This window comes from Dendrobates tinctorius, unplaced genomic scaffold (assembly GCF_039654945.1).
Source record: "Dendrobates tinctorius isolate UK_male_01 unplaced genomic scaffold, ASM3965494v1 ptg000062l, whole genome shotgun sequence".
NCBI classification, from domain to species: Eukaryota; Metazoa; Chordata; class Amphibia; order Anura; family Dendrobatidae; genus Dendrobates; species Dendrobates tinctorius.
Genome location: NW_027361730.1, coordinates 8,900,980 through 8,925,250, shown reverse-complemented (window position 1 = coordinate 8,925,250; position 24,271 = coordinate 8,900,980).

Below are 24,271 nucleotides of genomic sequence, written 5' to 3'. Positions count from 1 at the left end.
GTGTGTCAGTCCGTATACTTAAAAAACACGGAGCTTGACAATTTTACGTACACCGGACAGCCGTGTACGTGCACGCTCCTCTCCGTACCGTTTAACGGCTGTTATCACGGCCACAGTGAAGCTATCTGTGTGTCACTCTGTGAGAATAAGTCGAGGACATGTCCCGTTCTTACAGACCTGCACCTACTAGTTTTGTCTAGCTTTCAAACAGTTAAATATATTTGCTGTTTGATCACATTCAAAACTATAGAGAGACAGCGTGTGTCAGTCCGTATACTTAAAAAACACAGAGCTTGACAATTTTACGTACACCGGACAGCCGTGTACGTGCACGCTCCTCTCAGTACCGTGTAACGGCTGTTATCACGGCCACAGTGAAGCTATCTGTGTGTCACTGTGAAAGGATAAGTGGAGGACTTGTTCCGTTCTTACAGACCTACACTCTAGGGAGATTCCTATTCTGCCCAATTCTACATACACCTTGTAGTTTGTGATACACTAGCCAATTTCTGCCTGTGACATAGCGCTCTGATATTCAGTGGGCCTCACACAATCCAAAAGTGTCCAGTGTCCACTAGTGTGTGCAGAAATTCAAAATCTCCCTTATCCTGTAGTCACTTTTTTCACACCTGTGCCATCGAGCCTGTGACATAGCGCTGTGATATTCAGTGGGCCTCACACAATCCATAAGTGTCCAGTGTCCACAAGTGTGTGCAGAAATTCAAAATCTCTGTGATCCTGTAGTCACTTTTTTTCACACCTGTGCCATTGAGCCTGTGACATAGCGCTCTGATATTCAGTGGGCCTCACACAATCCAATAGTGTCCAGTGTCCACTAGTGTGAGCAGAAATTCAAAATCTCTGTGATCCTGTAGTCACTTTTTTCACACCTGTGCCATCGAGCCTGTGACATAGCGCTCTGATATTCAGTGGGCCTCACACAATCCAAAAGTGTCCAGTGTCCACTAGTGTGTGCAGAAATTCAAAATCTCTGTGATCCTGTAGTCACTTATTTCACACCTGTGCCATCGAGCCTGTGACATAGCGCTCTGATATTCAGTGGGCCTCACACAATCCATGTGTCCAGTGTCCACAAGTGTGTGCAGATTCACTAGTAGGATTTTTTATGGATTAAAACGTGCGCTGCCAGACCATCACTCCTCACAAGTTGTGTACTTAATATATTTATTTCCCAACGCGTTTCGAGGTCATAAAACCTCTTCCTCAGGGGATGACATGTCATCCCCTGAGGAAGAGGTTTTATGACCTCGAAACGCGTTGGGAAATAAATATATTAAGTACACAACTTGTGAGGAGTGATGGTCTGGCAGCGCACGTTTTAATCCATAAAAAATCCTACTAGTGAATCTGAAGATTTATGGCCACAGCGTGGTCATTTGGATGTGCAGCAAGCTGACCGCGTTTCTTTATGCCTGTTACTCTCCTATATACGGTGAGTATAAATTATTGTTTGATATCTTGGTTTTCTCAGATAAGACCCTATTGCGCTTTTTTCCTTGCAGTTTCAATTATTCACAAGTGTGTGCAGAAATTCAAAATCTCTGTGATCCTGTAGTCACTTTTTTCACACCTGTGCCATCGAGCCTGTGACATAGCGCTCTGATGTTCAGTGGGCCTCACACAATCCAAAAGTGTCCAGTGTCAACTAGTGTGTGCAGAAATTCAAAATCTCCCTTATCCTGTAGTCACTTTTTTCACACCTGTGCCATCGAGCCTGTGACATAGCGCTCTGATATTCAGTGGGCCTCACACAATCCATAAGTGTCCAGTGTCCACAAGTGTGTGCAGAAATTCAAAATCTCTGTGATCCTGTAGTCAGTTTTTTCACACCTGTGCCATCGAGCCTGTGACATAGCGCTCTGATATTCAGTGGGCCTCACACAATCCAAAAGTGTCCAGTGTCCACTAGTGTGTGCAGAAATTCAAAATCTCTGTGATCCTGTAGTCACTTTTTTCACACCTGTGCCATCGAGCCTGTGACATAGCGCTCTGATATTCAGTGGGCCTCACACAATCCAAAAGTGTCCAGTGTCCACTAGTGTGTGCAGAAATTCAAAAACTCCCTTATCCTGTAGTGACTTTTTTCACACCTGTGCCATCGAGCCTGTGACATAGCGCTCTGATATTCAGTGGGCCTCACACAATCCAAAAGTGTCCAGTGTCCACTAGTGTGTGCAGAAATTCAAAATCTCCCTTATCCTGTAGTCACTTTTTCACACCTGTGCCATCGAGCCTGTGACATAGCGCTGTGATATTCAGTGGGCCTCACACAATCCATAAGTGTCCAGTGTCCACAAGTGTGTGCAGAAATTCAAAATCTCCCCTGTCCTATAGACACATTGTACCTTGTTTTACATTACTATATAGTTTGTTGGATTTTGTCTACATTTCTACAAAAAATGAGGAAGGCTGGTGGAAGAGGCCGTGGAATTGGGCGGGGGTTGGCAGCTGGTAATGATGGTGTTGGTGGTGGATCTGATGGTAGTGGCAAGAGCAAAATAGGACCGAATGCAGGAGGTGTTGAGCCTGCGTCATCGTCTGGCTCCATAAGGCTTCGAAGGCTTAGTTTTCTAGGAGTTGGCAAACCGCTTTTAAAGCCAGAGCATCAGGAAAAAGTTTTGTCTTACATTGCTGACTCAGCCTCCAGCTCTATCGCCTCCTCTTCTGAAGTTGTAAAAAGTAAAAGCACTGAGTCGTCATTGGAGGCTCATGTTCATGAACCACACCTTTCCTTGTGTCCTTCACCCCAACCAAGATTGAAGGATGACGCAGGCCATACTACTGATTACTCCATGGAGCTGTTTTCACATACCATGCCTGGATTATCAAGTCAAATGGTGAATTACCCAGGCCAAGATGAATCTGACATGGAGTGCACTGATGCACAGCCGCTGATAGATGATTCTGCTGGTACATTCACTCAGAGCACTACATTGTCCTCGCAGTGTACAGAGCCAGATTCTGACCCTGATGAGACTCAGGTGCCCCTTCCTGCACACTATACCACCATACACGGTGACACAGAGGAAGGTGCACATGACATTGAAGAGGAGGTGATGGATGACCCAGTTGTTGACCCAGATTGGCATCCATTGGGGGAAGAGGGTGCTGCTTCCAATAGCTCAGATGAGGAGCATCCACAGCAGACATCGACATCGCAACAGCTGTTATCTGGCAGGTCCGCAGCACTCCAAAGACAGGTTCCAAAAATCAAAAGAGTTGCTGGACAGCTTGTCCACAGGGTCAAAAGATCACAGCGTGCTAGGCCGCAAAATGTCTGCCAAAGTAGGAAGAGTGCAGTGTGGCACTTTTTTGAACAAAATCCTCATGATCAGGCCAAGGTTATCTGTAAGAAGTGCGCAAAGACCTTTAGCCGAGGGAAAAATCTGAAAAATTTGAATACCAGTTGCATGCTTAGACATTTAACCACAATGCACTTGCAAGCGTGGACACAACACCAAACCTCAAGTGCCACATGTGCAACTGATCACAAAGAAGGTAGTCAGCAACGCTACATTGTTTCCCCCACTGTAAGCCCACCGGTTAGCACAGCAGCAAATGTTGAGGTGTCGTTGCAAGGCCACAGCAGTCAGGGAATCCCACTGTTATATCAACGAAATACTGAATTTAGGCCATCAGAAAGAACACCAACTCCATCACCATCATCAACCCTCTCTCAGTCCGCCCTGTCCACCGCTACTTCCACCATATGCAGCTCTCAAGTCCAGCTTACCCTCCCAGACACTATGAGTAGGTCAAGAAAGTACTCAGTCTCTCATCCACGTACACTGGGTTTGAACGCCCACATTGCCAAACTAATCTCGTTTGAGATGATGCCCTATCGGTTGGTGGAAAGCGCAGCTTTCCGCGAACTCATGGCCTATGCAGTAACACGCTATGACCTACGCAGTCGCCACTTCTTCTCTCGCAAAGCCATCCCAGCCCTCCACCATCATGTAAAAGACCGCATTGTCCATGCACTCAAGCAGTCAGTGAGTGGAAAGGTGCACCTCACAACTGATGCATGGTCCAGTCGGCATGGCCAGGGCCGTTACGTGTCCATCACTGCGCACTGGGTTAATGTGGTGGATGCAGGGTCCACAGGGGACAGCGGTGGTGGGACAGTGCTGCCTAGCCCACGGTATAGGAAACAGTTGGCTGTAGGCGTTCGACCCTCCTCCTCCTCCTCCTCCTCCAGAAGCGAAAGCTCGTCCACAGAGCGCAGTCGTACGAGCACTCCATCTGCAGCTGCCACTGTTGCACACGAGGTGTCCCCCTATCGAGCAGCTAGTGGAAAGCGTCAGCAGGCTGTGTTGCAGGTGATGTGTTTGGGCGACAGACACACCGCCGAGGTGCTGGCCGAGTACTTGAAGCGACAAACTGAGTCATGGCTGGGCAGTGTACATCTTGAGGCAGGCAAGGTAGTTAGTGATAACGGCCATAATTTTGTGGCAGCCATAGCCCTTTCAAAACTCAGCCACATACCTTGCTTGGCTCACACCTTGAACCTGGTGGTGCAGTGCTTCCTCAAAAATTATCCGGAGTTAACAGCCCTGCTCCAGAAGGTGCGAAGACTGTGCGCGCACATCCGCCGGTCACCTGTACACTCCGTTCGTATGCAGAAGCTGCAGTGATTGCTCCACCTTCCCAACCACCGCCTCATTATCGACATTGCAACAAGGTGGAACTCCACCCTGCACATGGTGGAGCGGCTGTGCAAGCAGAGGCAGGCCATAATGCATTTGTGGGAGGATACACGGCCAGGCACTTTGAGAGCAGACATGGAGTTGACAGATGTGCAGTGGTCGAAGCTGAAAGACCTCTGTAAAGTCCTTCAGTGTTTTGAGGAATGCACACGGCTGGTAAGCGCAGACGACGCCATCCTAAGCATGAGCATCCCACTTATGCGTCTGCTCATGCAAACTTTGACGCACCTTAAGGAGCAGGCGTCTGCAGCCAATGTTGATGAGGAGGAAGAGGAGGAGGGAATCCTTGATGACATTCAGCCATTGTCTGCTCAGGGACCTCTCCTGGACGAGGTGGAGGAAGCAGAGGAGGAGGAGGATGATGATGGGGATGATTACTTAGGGGAGGAGGATGCATCTCATGGGGCAAGTGAAAATGTTGTCGTGGCAAGGTCTGGTACAGGGTTTGTGCGTGACTGGAGGGATGTGGATTTACCAGAAAGTGCTCCTCCAACCAGCACTCGCAGTGCATCATTGACACCGGGAACATTGGCCCACATGTCAGATTATGCCTTGCAGATCCTAAAAAGGGACCACCGCATTGCCAAAATGATGAACGATGATGACTACTGGTTGACCAGCATCCTGGATCCACGCTATAAAGGCAAATTACAAAACATCATGCCACAGGAGAACCTTGACCTAATATTGGCTAATAAACAAGCAACTCTGGTAAATCGGTTGCTTGAGGCATTCCCAGCACACAGCAGCGGTGATGGTTCTCACACGAGCCGTACGGGCCGGGGGCAGCTTGGCAGAGGTGTTCATGGTGCACACAGCAGAAGTGGCGTTGGAGACAGGGGTTTCATGACAATGTTGTGGACTGATTTTTCAAGTACCTCTCACACAACTGGTAATACTGCATCGATGGAAAGTGACAGGAGACAGCAGTTGTCAACTATGGTTATAAACTACTTTTCCTCCCATATTGATGTTCTCCCACACAGGTCATTCCCCTTTGACTATTGGGCCGCTAAACTGGACACCTGGCCTGAATTGGCACAATATGCCTTACAGGAGCTCGCTTGCCCAGCTGCAAGTGTGCTATCGGAAAGAGTCTTCAGTGCAGCTGGATCAATCCTGACAGAAAAATGACCCGTCTGTCAACCCAAAATGTGGATGATCTAACCTTCATTAAAATGAACCATGCATGGGTTTCCAAGGATTTTGTCCCACCTTCCCCTGATGACACATAGGGTGACAGAAAAATGGCTTGCTTTGGTCCACCTCTTCCTGGGACTTGACCTATTTCGCCTTTTGCATCAGCTGAATGTCCAACATCAACATTTGCCACTTTCTAAAACTCCCTAACTGTGCTGCCTCCCCCCCCATGGCCGGGGTCACCACCTAGCGCATGACACCGTGCGAGTGCTGTTGCCCTGGACAGGTGAGTAGGCCGACTCCTGGGCGCGGGCACTGGCACAGGGTCCCTCATAGTGCAATCAAGTGTCTCTGACGGTGGTGGTGCACACCCACCGTCAGACACACCGCTGTACTATGAGGGGCCCAGTGCCAGTACCGACGCCCACGAGTGGGCCCCCCTTGCTTGGGCAGGGCCCCAGCATTTGCAATCTTTACCTCTCCCTGCTCCTCCGCTGTGTAGTCTGGGCCGTCAAATCCGAACTGTGCCTGACACCGTCTGAGCCTGCCTCCTGATGTATAGACATATATTTTGAATGTGTACGCTATCCATACATGTTATCCGGGGATACAGTACCCTTTCTCAACTTTGTGCAATCACGTGCAATCCATACTGGGCCTAACACCGTCTGAGCCTGCCTCCTGATGTATAGACATATATTTTGAATGTGTACGCTATCCATACATGTTATCCGGGGATACGTACCCTTTCTCACCTTTGTGCAATCATGTGCAATCCATACTGGGCCTAACACCGTCTGAGCCTGCCTCCTGATGTATAGACATATATTTTGAATGTGTACGCTATCCATACATGTTATCCGGGGATACGGTACCCTTTCTCACCTTTGTGCAATCACGTGCAATCCATACTGGGCCTATCACCGTCTGAACCTGCCTCCTGATGTATAGACATATATTTTGAATGTGTACGCTATCCATACATGTTATCCGGGGATACGGTACCCTTTCTCACCTTTGTGCAATCACGTGCAATCCATACTGGGCCTAACACCGTCTGAGCCTGCCTCCTGATGTATAGACATATATTTTGAATGTGTACGCTATCCATACATGTTATCCGGGGATACGGTACCCTTTCTCACCTTTGTGCAAACACGTGCAAGCCATACTGGGCCTAACACCGTCTGAGCCTGCCTTCTGATGTATAGACATATATTTTGAATGTGTACGCTATCCATACATGTTATCCGGGGATACGGTACCCTTTCTCACCTTTGTGCAAACACGTGCAAGCCATACTGGGCCTAACACCGTCTGAGCCTGCCTTCTGATGTATAGACATATATTTTGAATGTGTACGCTATCCATACATGTTATCCGGGGATACGGTACCCTTTCTCACCTTTGTGAAATCACGTGCAAGCCATACTGGGCCTAACACCGTCTGAGCCTGCCTCCTGATGTATAGACATATATTTTGAATGTGTACGCTATCCATACATGTTATCCAGGGATACGGTACCCTTTCTCTCCTTTGTGCAATCACGTGTAATCCATACTGGGCGTGAGAACGGCTGGTGAGCTGTTAAGCAAGCTACAGCACCTGTGGTTTGCACACATAAGTTTTTCATTTTTTCAGGAATGACGGTTAGGCCTAATTCCGGAACTGCGGTTGACCTGCACTTACTGGGAAATCATCGTTCGCGGGTAATAATTGTAATCAGTGATCCCCATCACTAACGTTGTTCAGCGGGTTATCTGCACCTGTAAGCGACAAACGCTGGCCTTTTCAGTGTAGCGCACATGCAGCCACGGACATGTAAGGGCATGACACACCAGTTATTGGCCAATCTCATGTGCCAGAGCCTCACGTGTCCCTCTAGTAAGACGGACTCGGACCGCGGGGCATGACGGAGTCTCGTTCGTTAACGGAATTAAGCTTGCAATGTGTGCATCTTTTCTGTAGCTGGCATGGTTGAAGTTTCCCAGGTGGAGTCGAATTTAACCGTAGGCTCCGCTCCTGGTGGTGCCCTTCTGGACATTCCTTTAAGGTTCATCTTTGCAACCATACTGCCCACGTAAAACAAACACTTTGCCTTCATGAACGCTGTTTGGAGGGTCATGACTCGTGGGAATAACGCCGCCCAATCAGTTAACCTGCTAGAGAGATCCTTCGTTGCTCCCAAGCATGACATCACACTCCCTAGGAGGAAGGTAATGCCACTGTGGCGACCGTACTCCTGGGGGCGACACAAGTGCACTGATGCCCAGCCACTGCTCGATGAATCTGCTGGTACATTGACCCAGACCACTACATTCCCCTCGCACGCTACACGGCCTGAATCTGACCCTGATGAAACTCAGGTTACCCTTCCCATATACAGTTCCATCTTACACGGTGACAAAGAGGAAGCTGCAGATGAAAGTGCAGGTTCGGCCCACCCGCCATCAGACACACCACCGTACTATCAGGGGCCCTGTGCCAGTGCCGTTGCCAACGAGTGGGCACCCCCTGCTTGCTCAGGATCACAGCACTTGCAAGGTTGAAATACTGTGCAGTGAGATGGAAGATGGGGACGACGAGGAGTCCAGACTAGTACAGGGATTCCCTAGCGAGGAGACTTATTTGATTGTTTTCAATGTTGGGACAGCAATTTTTGGGGAGCACTATACTCTGGAGAATGATAGATGGGGCCCACCATACACTGGAACATTCCAAAGGTGGACATCAGACACTGGAGTAGCATTTACAGGGCCCATTATACACTAGAGCATTAGAAATGGGGCCCATTATGTTTGGAGCATTATTTGGGCCCATAAGACAGTGGAGCTTCATCCATGGGGACCAACATATACTGTAGCATTATGTGGAGCTCATCATATACTGTTTCAAACATTATATGGGACCAATGATTCTGTATGGAGAAATAGATGGGCCTCGTCATGAGATGTAAAAAGTGAAGTATTTTTCATTGTACTATACCGCTATTTCTCTGCCGTATCGGAGCATGATGAGTTGTGGTATGTGTTAAAGGGGCGCTCTTTCGCCCAGGGCACATGAAAACCTGGAGCCAGCCCTACCCCCCCACAACTTTAGCCAAATAACCCCCATTTTTCAGTGCGTAACTTGTATTATGAAGTTAATTAAGGTTGACAAGCTTAAGTAAGAAGAATTGATGCTTTTGGCATTCAAATGGGCACTGTAGGTGTGTTTCCTGTCCTCCTCTCACTGCCGACTTTTATTCCCAATTGACTTCCATTGGGTTTCGTGTTTCGGGACGACCCAGACTTTTCCCTATAATCGGCCGATCTTGCTCGACCCGACTTTTGGAAAAGTCAGGTTTTACGAAACGAAAATCGACCCTAAAAAACCAAAAGTCGCTCAACTCTATTCCTGACTATTTGGCTGATTTTTATGATGTATTTAGTGAGAGCAAGTCTGCGTCTTTGCCTCCTCATAGGAGTTATGATTGTGCAATTGAGTTGAGAGCTGGGTGTAAATTTCCCAAGGGTCGACTTATCTGTACTCGAACACGAGGCTATGCGATCTTATATTAAGGAGTCGTTGGAGAAGGGTCATATTTGACCATCCTCTTCGCCTTTAGGTGCTGGGTTTTTTTTCGTGGCCAAGAAGGATGGTTCTGTCATGATCCCAGTGCAGGTTTTTGAGCTGCACACCGGGGGTTAATGTCTGGAGCTCTGTGCAGGTTTTGACCTGCACACTTGGGGTTAATGATTGTGGCCTCTTTCTGGTTCTGGGAGAGCTTCATAAACCTCTGGGTAGCTTCAATCCCTGCCAGTTATACTTTTGCCTTTGGCCTAGTGTGCTGACCCCCGTGTGCCTGTATATTGCTATAGCTTGTTTATATGGTTCTGACCCGATTCTGTTTCCCTGTTGATTTTGTACTGCGTTATTATCTGTGTATGACTCATTGCCTGTGATCTGACTACTCTCTGCTCGCCCCTCTTGTACCCTGCAGCTATCTCTGTGTATGACTCATTGGCTACGTCCTGACTATTCTCCCTGTCTATGCCCCTTGGTAACTTTGTCTCGCAGTTACTCTGCTAGGAATTGTCTTGCAGCTCCTAGCTCTGTGGAGTTTAGGCCATGCCTCTAGCAGTCACGTGCTTCAGGCCCTGCAGCTCTGAAGTACGCATCTATTCGGTTGCTGCCCACTCCACAGGTATCTTTGAGCACGCTTTCGCTTTACTCAGGGCACGCGCACTGGCTCAGTGAGCAAGTTCAGTGCGGTGTCTCTGACATTATAACTGGCCTACAATTTTTTTTTCTCTCCTCACTTCTGCAGCATGGACCCAATGTGTGCTTTATCTGAGCAGGTGAAAAGCTTGACTCAGTCACTGCAGAAGCTTAGTTTGGAACACCAAGCTCTGGCCCAGTCCCAACGGCGGGTTGAGGACTCAGTTCAGGGGGTACTTTCCGCTGGCTTCCAGCAGGTGGGGAATAGAGATGTCATTTTAGTCCCACCTGAATCCCCGTTTAAATTACCAGATATGTTTTCTGGTAACAAGGATGATTTCAGGGCATTTAAGGAGGGCTGTAAGCTTTTTTTTTCTTTGAGACCCCGCTCCTCTGGGGATGAGAAACAGAGGGTGGGAGTGGTGATGTCCCTGTTTAGGGGGTCCCCACAAGCCTGGGCATTCTCACTTTCCTCTTCTGCCCCTGAGAGAATGTCTGTGGATGCATTTTTTGAAGCCTTAGGGCTTATTTATGATGAGCCTGATAGAGTGCGGTTGGCTGAGGACAAAGTGATGAGTGTCTGTCAGGGGGAGCACTCGGCCGAATGGTTCTGTACTGAATTCAGACGTTGGGCAGCGGAGATTTCCTGGAGTGATGCCGCCCTTCGGGGGCTGTTCCACAGAGGCCTGTGTGAACGTCTGAAGGATGCTTTGGCACTCCAACCTCCGCCTGACTCCCTGGAGGATGCCATGGTCCAAGCGGTTCTCATAGATCGCAGGCTGCGGGCTAGAGGCATTATGCAACAGGAAACGCCCTTATTCTTCAGTGGAGATGAGACCCAGACTCTTCCTATGGCTATGGAGGTGAACGCTGTCACCTGTGAGGGAAAGGAAAGAAGACGCCGCCGGGAAAAGCAGTTGTGCTTCTATTGTGTGAAATCTGGACATTGGAAGAAGGACTGCCCCTCCTGTCCGTCATCCTCCAAGATGGCGGGAAACGATTAGGTCTGGGTAGTAATCGAGGAGGCTACCCAGACCTTCAGGTACAATTTTCCTCATGTGCAAAAATGGTGCTGCAGGTGGAACTGGAACTTGGTTATGGTCCTGTTCAGACTACTGCTTTTATTGACTGCGGTTCGGCTGTGAACCTGATTGATACCAAGGTTATGACTCTTTATAAGATAGGGACAGTCAGGCTTCACGATTCTGTTAAACTTGTGGCAATTGACTCATCTCCTCTTACCCAAAACGGTATCTGTTGCAGGTCTGAACATTTTTCTCTAAAAGTGGGTTCCACTCATGTGGAGAAACTAAGTTGTCTGGTGGTAGATAACTTGCCTGCAGGACTGGTACTGGGGATGCCTTGGCTTCAACGCCATAATCCTACCATTGATTGGGTTACAGGGGAAATCACTCAATGGGGATGCAATAGTAAATGTGGTAACCGGGGACATCTTGTTAACGCTGTTAAATCAGTGTCTGTGTCGTCTGTCGATCTGGAAGGTATTCCGGAGTACCTGAAAGATTTCGAAGACGTTTTTTCCGAAAGTGAGGCTGAGGCGCTGCCACCACATAGACCCTATGATTGTGCCATTGATTTAGTACCCGGAGCCAAGTTACCTAAGGCTCGATTGTTCAATTTGTCTGGGCCTGAGCGCCAAGCCATGAAGGAGTACATAGCTGAGAGTCTCCGCAAAGGGCATATCAGGCCTTCTGTGTCACCTGTGGCAGCAGGGATCTTCTTTGTGAAGAAAAAAGATGGTGGTTTGCGGCCGTGCCTCAACTTTCGGGAACTGAACAAGATAACGGTTAGGAACTCTTACCCGCTTCCCCTCATCCCAGACTTATGTAACCAGTTAGCTGGGGCCCAATGGTTCTCCAAGTTGGATCTGCGGGGGGCCTACAATCTGATAAGGGTTCGGGAAGGGGACGAGTGGAAAACGGCATTCCTCACATCAGAAGGACTCTTCGAGAACCTGGTAATGCCATTTGGGTTAACTAATGCACCCGCTATTTTCCAAAACTTCATCAATGTTGTGTTTTCTGATCTGATAGGCCGTTTTGCTATTATTTATTTGGATGATATTTTGGTGTATTCCCCGGACAGTCAATCTCACTTGCAACATCTAAAGACAGATCTCCAGAGACTCAGGGAGAACCAATTGTTCGCCAAATTGGAAAAATGTTCGTTTTTTGTACAGGAGCTGTCTTTTTTGGGGTTGATTGTGTCCTGTGAGGGGTTTCGTATGGATCCTAAAAAGGTGCTGGCGATCGCTGACTGGGTTCAGCCTCGAGATCTCAAGGGGCTCCAGCGCTTCTTAGGATTTGCGAACTATTACCAGAGATTCATTAAAGGTTTCTCACAAGTGGTTAAACCACTCACGGATCTTACCCAGAAGGGAGCTGATGTAAAAAATTGGTCTGTACTCGCTAAGGAATCCTTCTCAGCTATTAAGAAATGTTTTATGTCTGCCCCGGTGTTGGTGCAACCTGACCCGTCCAAACCATTCATTGTGGAGGTGGATGCGTCTGAAGTGGGGGTGGGGGCTGTGCTGTCCCAGGGTCCGGCCACCCTTACCAATCTCAAATCCTGTGCCTTCTTCTCCAAGAAGTTCTCTTCAGCTGAGAAAAACTATGATGTAGGCAATAGGGAACTTCTTGCGGTCAAGCTGGCATTTGAGGAATGGAGGCACTTTTTGGAAGGGGCGGCTCACCCTATCACGGTTGTCACGGATCACAAAAATTTGGCATACCTTGAATCTGCTAAGAGGCTTACTCCTAGACAGGCCCGTTGGTCACTTTTTTTTTCACGATTTCAGTTCTCAATTACTTTTCGACCGGGATCCAAAAATTTTAAAGCGGATGCCCTGTCCAGAAGTTTTGATCCAGTGTCTCCCCCTGAGCCGCCGTCCTCCATTCTTCCCCCAGGGGTGGTTGTGGCGGGGGTCTCAACTGAGTTGGAACAAGAAATCCTAAGGGCTCAGGCCCTAGCTCCGGCAACCAGGCCAAGCGATAAACTGTTTGTTCCTGATTCATTGCGGCCTAGACTTCTGCAGGAGTTTCATGATTCTAGGCTGAGTGCTCATCCAGGTATCACGGCCACTAGAGAGGCAGTAACCAGGGGTTTTTGGTGGCCTTCATTAAGGTCCGATGTCAAGGAATTTGTTTCTGCTTGTGGCATGTGTGCCCGTTCCAAAAGCTCGCATAACCGACCGGCTGGGGAACTCATACCTTTACCGGTTCCTGATAGGCCATGGACTCATCTTTCCATGGATGTTATTACCAGTCTTCCACCTTCCAGGGGCAATACCGTGATCTGGGTGGTGGTGGACAGGTTTTCTAAACAGGCCCATTTCATTCCCTTGGCAGCATTACCTTCAGCAGAAACATTGTCAAGGTTGTTTGTGCAGCATGTAGTCCGATTGCATGGGGTACCCCTGAATGTTGTGTCTGACAGAGGTGTGCAGCTTGTGGCCAAATTTTGGAGGGCGTTCTGTATGAAATTGGGCATCTCACTCTCCTTCTCGTCAGCATATCACCCAGAGAGCAATGGTCAGACGGAACGCACCAATCAATCTCTGGAACAATTTCTCAGGTGTCTGACCTCCGCCAGACAGGAGGATTGGTGTGATGCATTACCGTTGGCTGAATTCGCTTTTAACAACCTGGTGAGTCAGTCCACCAACATGTCCCCATTCCTGATTAACTATGGCTTTAATCCGCATTTTGGGGAGTTTTCTCGGGTGGATTCCGGTTGTCCAGGAGCAGAGGGGTCCGTTCAGCGGTTAAAAAACCTCTGGGCTGAAGTCCGGCGTAATATCTCTCGGGCCCAGGGGAGATACAAATTTTTTGCGGACAAAAAGAGAGCCTCGGGAGACATGTTTCAGGTGGGAGAGAAGGCTTGGCTCTCCACGCGTAACATCAACTTAAAGGTGCCATCAGTTAAGTTGGGACCAAAGTTCATTGGTCCGTACGAGATTATGGAGATAGTCAACCCTGTGGCATATAGGTTGCGTCTCCCCGCCTCCTTAAAAATATCTAATGTGATCCATAAGTCTCTGTTGAAACCAGCAGGATCTGTCAAAGAGAACTCTGAGACTGTTGTTCCTCCAGTGCTGGTGGAGGGTCAATTGGAGTATGAGGTCGGACATATTGTGGACTCTCGGCGGGTGCGCCGCTCTTTGCAGTACCTGGTCCACTGGAAGGGATATGGACCAGAAGAGTGCTCGTGGGTCCCTCCTCGTTCGGTACATGCAGATCGCCTGGTTCGGGCTTTCCATGCCAAGTACCCGGGGAAACCTGGGGGTCCAGAGGCCCCCTGTTGAGAGGGGGGTACTGTCATGATCCCAGTGCAGGTTTTTGAGCTGCACACCGGGGGTTAATGTCTGGAGCTCTGTGCAGGGTTTGACCTGCACACTTGGGGTTAATGATTGTGGCCTCTTTCTGGTTCTGGGAGAGCTTCATAAACCTCTGGGTAGCTTCAATCCCTGCCAGTTATACTTTTGCCTTTGGCCTAGTGTGCTGACCCCCGTGTGCCTGTATATTGCTATAGCTTGTTTATATGGTTCTGACCCGATTCTGTTTCCCGTTGTGAGTTTGCCTGTTGATTTTGTACTGCGTTATTATCTGTGTATGACTCATTGCCTGTGATCTGACTACTCTCTGCTCGCCCCTCTTGTACCCTGCAGCTATCTCTGTGTATGACTCATTGGCTACGTCCTGACTATTCTCCCTGTCTATGCCCCTTGGTAACTTTGTCTCGCAGTTACTCTGCTAGGAATTGTCTTGCAGCTCCTAGCTCTGTGGAGTTTAGGCCACGCCTCTAGCAATCACGTGCTTCAGGCCCTGCAGCTCTGAAGTACGCATCTATTCAGTTGCTGCCCGCTCCACAGGTATCTTTGAGCACGCTTTCGCTTTACTCAGGGCACGCGCACTGGCTCAGTGAGCAAGTTCAGTGCGGTGTCTCTGACAGGTTCATTAAGGCCTTGTATTGACTATCGTTCCCTCAACAAAATTACGGTTAAATTTCAGTATCCGTTACCCCTGATTTCTGATTTATTCTCCAGAGTTAAAGGTGCTTGCTGGTTTACTAAGCTTGACCTCAGGGGGGCGTATAATCTTATTTGCATCAAACATGGGGATGAATGGAAGACGGCGTTTAATACTCCGGAGGGACATTTTGAGTACCTGGTGATGCCTTTTGGGCTCACTAATGCCCCTTCTGTCTTCCAATCCTTCATGAATTATATTTTCCGGGACTTTGTGGATAAGTTTTTGATCATCTATCTGGATGATATTTTGATCTTTTCCAGGGATTGGGATTCTCATGTGGAACATGTTCGGACTGTGTTCCGGATTTTGAGGGAGAATTACTTGTATGTTAAGGGATCGAAGTGCCTTTTTGGTGTACAGAGGATTTCATTTTTGGGATTTATTTTGTCTCCGTCAACTATTGAAATGGACCCGGCCAAGGTACAGGCCATTTATGATTGGGTTCAACCCACTTCTTTGAAGGCTCTCCAGAAGTTTTTGGGTTTTTCTAATTTTTATCGCAAATTTATAGCTAATTTTTCTGGTATTGCTAAACCACTGACTGATTTAACTAAGAAGGGTGCTCATGTGCTGAATTGGTCTTCAGAGACTGTTTCGGCCTTTCAGGAGCTGAAGCGGAGGTTCACTTCTGGTCCGGTTTTGCGGCAACCTGATGTCTCACTTCCTTTTCAGGTGGAGGTTGACGCTTCAGAGATTGGTGCAGGAGCTGTTTTGTCCCAAAAAGATCTGGTGACGTCTAAAATGAATCCCTGTGCCTTCTTTTCCCGAAAGTTCTCCCCATCTGAATGCAACTATGATGTGGGGAATCGGGAATTGTTAGCCAGAGGGAGAGTTAGAGGTAGAGGTGGTTCATGAGGGGGTAGAGGGGTAGGCCGGGGTTCACCACAGAGGGAACATTTTTTAGATTTGAACTACCCTCTGATAAGCCGATTCAACACTCGGAACCCCAACTGAACAATCAAATTATTAATATTTCCGCAAAACCCCTTAGTGAAGAACAAATGGCGGTACTAAGCAAAGGTATGTCATTTGACCCAGCTTCAGACTTTGTATGTTTTGAATCTATTAAGGATCTTAATTTGTTTATGCGTAGACTTAAATGGAAGAAATATTTCATAATTGCCGATAAAAAAAGCTGCACTGAATTAGGCATTGAAGAAGATCTATTGGGAGATGTCAGATTTTTATACCATCTGGGGGATATAGATCCCAATGAATATGGTGAGGGTCCTTTTATGGACTTTTTGAATAAAAGCAAACGCATGCCACCAATGAACAATGATGTAAGTGCGATAGACATCTTTTCTAATCTGGTGTCTAGAGATTTGATGGAATTGGAAAAATCTCAAAAGCGGAGATTCCATAATCTCAGTAAAAAAGAAATGGATGGCTTGTTAGAACTAGAGAGAGATACCACCAGGATAATTAAACCATCTGATAAGGGTGGCAACACGGTAATAATGGATGTTGCCCAATATAAAACACTATGTTACTCTCTCTTGCAGAAATCCATGTGCTACGAAATACTTGAACGTAATCCTATGGAAACATATCATAAAGAATTAAAAATGTTGGTTAATGGAGCATTTCAGTCAAGATTAATTGACAAAAATGAAAAAAAATTTCTAATCCCTTTACATCCGGTAGTGGCAACCTTCTATGCCCTACCTAAAGTGCATAAAGACCTAGTTCCACTAAGAGGAAGACCTATAGTCTCTGGAATTGGGAGCCTAACCCAAAACCTAGGGTTATATGTTGATAAAATCTTGAGACCGTTTGTAGTCTCGTTGAGCTCCTACACCCGGGACACCACTGATCTTTTACTGAAGCTGGACAACATTGAGTTGGACACCAATATGGTATTGGGTTCAATCAATGTAGAAGCCTTGTATTCGTCAATCCCCCACGAGAAAGGATTAATGGCTGCAGACTACTATCTGAAAACAAGGGGCCTACAATATATGGAACACAATTAATTTGTGATGAGAGCCATGGAATTTTGCTTAACTAAAAATTTCTTTCTCTTTGATGGCAAGTACTTCCACCAGCTCAGGGGCACCGCGATGGGTAGCCCTTGTGCGCCATCTTATGCTAATTTGCTCCTGGGCTGGTGGGAGGAAAATGCCATCTTCAGAGAGTACTCGGATGTGGCTGAGGAAGCATTGTTCTGTGGCTTCGCTACATGGACGATGTTTTCATTATTTGGAAAGGTAATGAGAACAGTTTCTGTAATTTTGTCAAAGGCCTTAATAAAAATGACTTGGGCCTAAGTTTTACCTGTGAGGTCAATGCACATAGATTACCGTTCTTAGATATCCTGATTGGACGGGGGGAGAATGGTCATTTGTCAACTAGGACATATAGGAAACCCACCTCTTCTAACTCACTTCTGAGATGGGAGTCTAACCATCCAGTTCCCCTGAAAAAAGGTATACCTAAAGGACAATACCTCCGTATGAGAAGGAACTGTTCTGATCAGAGTACGTTTAAGAAACAAGCTGACGATTTATGAGATCAGATCACGTTTTTTAGAATGAGGATATCCGGATGGAATCCTGAGGAATGCCTACAAGGCATCGATGGCTAGGGACAGAAAAGACCTGCTTATCCCAGTGCAGAAAATTGAGGATTAAGGAACTATAAGATACATTACAAAATATTATAATGGAGCAAATTAACTAAAAGAGATAATAAATCGACATTGGCCAATTTTGTGTATGGATCAAGATCTCAAAAAGGTTATACCCAGCCATCCACAGATTACCTATAAGAAGGGCCGCTCCTTAAAGGATAGGTTGGTCCACAGCCATTTTTCCCCGAATGGTGTTGACAGCTCCACATGGTTGGGCACCCAGCCAAAAGGTTGCTTCAAATGTGGTTGCTGTAAATACTGTATCTCAATCGAAAAAAGCAAAGAATTTTATAGCAACGTCACAGGAAAAACCTACCCCATTCAACAGTTTATCAACTGTAGATCAGTTGAGATAGTTTACAAGATGACATGCAGATGCGGTCTAGAATACATTGGCAAGACCAAGAGAGAGTTTAGGGTAAGGGTAGGAGAGCATCATAGAGATACCATCAACAAACGCGATACCCCAATAGCCAATCATATTAATCAGGTCCATAAGGGGGATCTCAAGGCAGCCAGCTTCGTAGGTATTGAAAAAGTCCCTAGGAATCAGAGAGGAGGTGTTTTGGATAAGAATATCCTCCAAAGAGAAACTTTTTGGATATTCTGTTTACAAACAGTGCATCCTAAGGGACTAAATGATGTACTTTCCTTTTCTTCCTTCTTATAGGGAGGGGAAAATAGGGTTTATCAACATAGGGAGAGCCGTCGACGAGTGGGGGCGCCACTTGCGCAGGTTTTTAGGGTGCCAACCTCCGCATGAGGTAGGAAACAGATAGTGAGGGAATAACAGGGAGAGACCTAGTGAGCACCCTTTCTATCCTTCCAAATATTAAGAAGATCCGTGGTGTCCCTACCAAACATGCAATAATTTAACAAATAACATAAGAAATTGATATCCCCGGCTCCCACCAACTATGCAATAACACACCAGGTGGTCTGGGAATTTGATATCCCCTATACTTTTAATGAGTGAAAGTCGCTATGCTGGCGTCTTTTTTGCCTTTTTCCATTTTTGATATTGTTTTTTATAAGAAAATAGATATGGAATCCACGCAAAGTGCCAAATATATGGGTTACTCAGCAAGTTAATTTGTCTGAATTAGCTGAGCGCTACTGATTTTGTTGTACAAGCTCCCTTTAATGTAAATAATGAATTTATGGTGACGTATGAGGAGTAAGTAAACATTTGCTGAAGCCCGATATGTATGTTTTGTGCAAGCTTATAGATATGCAGGCAAAGCATAATACAACGTTAGGTTATCATGGACACATCAGGTCATGTGAGCAGTGCGGTGACGCTGTACTGCAGGGACCGGATGTGACGTTGTCGGCCCTAAGCCGAGCCCAGGAAGTGGGGCAAGCGGATAGAGAAGGACCATTGCATATGGAGAAACCGGAAACGCCGTAATCGGCGTCCGGAAACTGACAGGATGCCGCTCTGTGCTCATTTACATTTAAGACAAGTAAAGGTGGAACCTGCGCGCTATGTCTCTAAATGAACTCCATAAACTCCCCTGATGAGTCCTGAATAGATGAAACGCTATGGGAGATACGGTTTGGGAACAAAGCCACCCAGATTTTTGCAGGCATGAGAATATGCTGAGACTGGGGGCCCCCCTTTCAGGAGCGCATACACAGGCATCGGTGTAGAGGACTAATACACCTGAGATGAGTATAATGACATGCTGATGTATCACCATGAGGGCATTAATTATACAGTAATAAGATTGGATTATAATATATTCTGACTTACTGGGCCCCATAGGTGTTTTGTGTGTTTCATTAGACCTGTGAATATGTATATTTAGCCTGAGTATCTTGGTGTGGAGTTTTAGATACTCATATCTGATTCGCCTTGTCTAAAGAAAAGTAAAGGTATTATATGAAAAAATTTGAGGAATAACCTGTGAATTCCCAAAGAGGACAGTGCAATATCTTTAACAAACTCTAGTTATATATGCTGGGAGAATGTGTAGCTAACATACCTGTTTTTTATCAGGGCATATGAATACTCAGTTTGTAAAAAGAAAAGATAGTCTTCCATAATAAGACAATATAAGGCGTATCAGCACAGGTTGCTGTTTTTATAGGCACTTTTTTAGCACTATTTGGCACTTTACAGTTTTTTAATATATTTGAATAAAAGTTAAGTTTTATCTATACCTAAAACAATAGGCTACTTATATTTTGGATTGTATTGGTAAAGTAGACCCTTGCTTATCATAGCCATGAAATGGGCATTTGAGGAGTGGAGACATTGGTTGGAGGGAGCTAGACATCAAGTTGTGGTCCTCACTGACCACAAGAATTTGATTTACCTTGAGTCGGCCAAACGCTTGAATCCTAGACAGGCTAGGTGGGCCTTGCTTTTTACGCGTTTTGATTTTGTGGTCACCTTTCTTCCCGGCACTAAGAATGTTAAGGCAGAGGCCCTTTCTAGGAGTTTCTTTGCTGATTCTCCTATTGTGACCAAGCCTACTACCATCCTAGGTGAGGGAGTAGTTCTTTCTGCCATCTCGCCCAATTTGAGATGTGCTCTGGAAGAATTCTAGGAGGACAAACCTGAGCGTTGTCCTATGGGAAAATTGTATGTTCCTGACCAGTGGAGGAAGAGAGTGATGTCAGAAGTTCATTGCTCCGCATTGGCTGGTCATCCAGGTATTTTTGGTACCAGAGATTTGGTGAGTCGGTCTTTTTGGTGGCCCGCCTTATCTCGTGATGTCAGTAATTTTGTGTAGTCCTGTGGGACTTGTTCCCGGTCTAAACCCTGTTCTCGCTCTAGTGGGTTGTTGATGCCCTTGCCTGTGCCTAAGAGGCCATGGACCCATATTTCAATGGATTTTATCTCCGATCTTCCTGTCTGTCAGAGAATGACTGTTATCTGGGTGATTTGTGATAGATTCTCTAAGATGATCCATCTTGTACCACTCCCAAAGTTGCCATCTTCCTCAGAGTTGGTACCCTTGTTTTTACAACAGGTGGTTTGGTTGCATGGGATTTCTGAGAACATTGTATCGGACAAAGGAGTTCAGTTTGTTTCCAGATTCTGGAAAGCCTTTTGTTCCAAGCTGGGAATTCAGTTGTCCTTCTCCTCTGCGTTTCACCCTCAGACCAATGGGCAGACGGAGAGAACAAACCAGACTTTGGAGTCCTATTTGAGATGTTTTATATCTGCTGATCAGGATGATTGGGTTTCATTTTTGCCCTTGGCCGAATTCGCTTTAAATAATAGAGCTAGTTCTGCCACCTTGATGTCTCCCTTTATCTGTAACTTTGGGGTTCATCCTCGATTTTCTTCTGGGCAAGTGGAATCTTCAGCCTGCCCAGGTGTTGACACTGTGGTAGAGAGAATGCAGCAGATTTGGGACCAAGTAGTGGATAAGTTGTCTCTCTACCAGGAAAAGGCCAAGCGGTTTGCTAACCGGCATAGGACCATTGGTCCCCGGTTTAAAGTGGGTGATATGGTTTTGTTGTCATCAAAGAATATGTCTATGAAGGTGGCTTCTCCAAAGTTCAAGCCAAGATTTATTGGACCTTACAAGATTTTGGAGATTCTTAATCCGGTTTCTTTTCGCTTGGCTCTTCCTGCTACGTTTAAGATCCATAACGTGTTTCATAAGTCACTGTTGAAGAGATATGTTGAGCCAGTAGTTCCTATGGCTGCACCTCCTGACCCTGTATTGGTTGAAGGTAATGTGGAATATGAGATAGAGAAAATACTGGATTCTCGTCTGGCTAGACGGAGACTCCAGTATTTGGTCAAGTGGAAGGGTTATGGCCAGGAGGACAATTCTTGGGTCTCTGCCTCTGATATTCATGCCAATAGATTGGTTCGTGCTTTTCATCGGGCCCATCCTGATCGGCCCGGTGGCGTGGATGAAGGTTTGGTGACCCCTCCTCAAAAGGGGGTTCTGTTGTGAGCTCATTTTCAGGTTTGCCTATGGCTTCTGGTGAGGGTTATGTAGCTGGCTGTGCTGACAGAGGAGTAGTGAGTTCTCTATCTGGACTCCCTCTGTTGGTGAAGGGAGGTAATGAAGCTGATCTAAATGGCAGAGACCGGCCATCTGAGGAGGAGGACTGCGATTGGACATCAGGAGTTTCTGATTGGATTTAAGGCAGCCAACTCCCTAGTTTCTTGCTGGTGATTTTTCCTGACTGTGGCTCCTGGTTTCGAGTTTGGTTCCTGCCTTCCTAAAGCTAAGTTTTCTCTGCTATTGTTCATATGAGGTTTTGTCTGGTTTAACTTAGTTTTTGTGTTCAGCCAGCCCTGGCTGGGACTGGGCTGAATCCCCATTTTGTCTTTGATCAGTTGATCTCTTTTGCTCTGTCTTCAGAATATACCTGAGTGCTGATATAGTGATTTGAAGTCTAGCGACTTCAGGGCCTTTTTCTATTAGACGTGTTGGACATTCTTTTTGGCAGGGCTTTTTGCGTGATTGCAGGCAGCAGCTTTTCTTTCCTGTCCTTTCTAGCTAGCGAGGGCCCCATCATTTGCTCAGCCTATCTTTCTACCTGTGTCTGTGTTTTCATCTTGTTTCACCGACAATACATGTTGGGGGCTGTCTATTGCTTTGGGGTCTGCTCTGGGGCAGTTTAGATTTTCCCTTTCTCTCTTTAGGCTTATTTAGTTCTCCGGCCGTGATGAGGCGTCTAGGACCACCGTAGGCACGCTCCATGGCTACTGCTAGTTGTTGTGGATAGGATCAGGGGTCTGCAATCCGCTAGTTACCAACCTCTCCGGTTTTCTGGGCTTAGCTTGCTTTTTGTTTTTTCCTCCTCGGTGACTCATTCATAACAGGCTCGGTTTACCGTGCCGGTAGGGGCCCGGTGAGCAGATGAGACGGGGCTCGATGCAGGCCCCCTCTGCCCACCGGGCCCCATATGCCAGTCAGGACAGTAATGCCCTGATGGCGGCCCTGGTCCCCGCTATACTAATTCTACTTTTTTGCAATTGATGCCACTTCGTTGGTGTCCATCCGCTTCCTTGGACTCAACTACCCGTGCTAATATCCTTAATTTTTTCTGACAATGGTAGTCTAGAAAACCGATTGTGCCACCTGAGTGTGGCTCAGCAAGAAAGCAGGTAGAGGTGTTGCATGTGGTATCAGCGCTCCCAGCAAAGGGGCCCTACACCAATCCTTCACCCACCTCGTCTTACTGTGACGTTCAATTGAAAGCTGTAAATGCTGTCCCAGACCCCGATACCTCATGTCTGGCAGATTGCTGCAGTGCCATGCTAAAATCTGTACTGTGGGTGAATTGAGGCCACTTTCCTGGTGTCTGTCCCTCATTTGATTATTCTGTTTTTAAAGTATTGCTTTAATAAATAATGTATTTTAAGGAACAAAGAGATGGATTACCTCCTTGATCGATAGCTCATGTGAACCCTGGTCCGAATACGCCTCTCCTCTGTTAAGCAGCTTACTGTTCATAAACAATATTACATGTTACATCTAAAAACTGCTACCCCCAGTAAACTAAATGATACATCGTTGGAATCAGGGTCTCTTTTCCTGGATTATGTTGCTCTTAGATGATGTAGTAAAAACCTGGTGACAGATTTTAAGACTTTAAGTTTGTTCTTTACATCCTCTAATGCGTTGAGTTGGGACCAAAAGGCCCACTGTTCTCCCACAAACCTCACTTTTTGTTTCATGGTACCTTGGCCAATTAACTAGCTTTTTTGGCTACTGAATCTGCCATACAGAACTCAAGAAAAAGGAGAACAACAAACTGTCTCACCTGAACTTTTTGGTCTTCCTTCACGTCTGTCTTGCAGAAACTTATATACTATTCTTGCATAAAGTTGTGCTGCTGCCTGTATAGCCTAGCCTCCTGTTATAATATATTATTGAATTATAAAGATTATTAAGTAAAGATTCTGAAGTACTTGTAGTCACAGGTCTTAATAAGAATAAACTAGCACATTGTGAAAGTTATTGCATGACTGTGTCTGCTGCTCCTTCATTAATCTCCTGGTGAATCAGCCTGTAGCCTTGTTTTGTGCCGCTGTAAGAGCTGTGTAACATGCATGTTTTCAGAAAACAGCTTCCCTACTGGAAAGTAATTAAGACTATATTGGTAACTAATAAAGAGCAGATGTCACACCAATTGGATTAGTCTTAGTCTGCAATGTACTACTTGAAGGGAGGCTGCTTGCGTAATGATGTTTGCTTTTAAGAGTGATTTCTAGGGGGTTCACGTAAGGGACATCCAGACGTCAAAGTTTCGCAAATGATCAGTTGTCTTTTTCATTGAGTGCTACATATGCTAAATAAAACTATGCAAATATATGTCTCATACACAAAATACTATACTGGTGGCACAAGCTGTAAAACGAGAAGTCTTGAAAATTTGACTTCTAAGTAGTGTTGAGCGACGCCGTCCGATACTTAAATGTATCAGATCGGATGGTATCGGCCGATCTAAAAAAAATATCGGGTATCGCCGATTCCGATACCGGAAGTCCCATTCAAGTCTATGGGACTTCCGGTATCGGAATAAGAAAAACCCTATT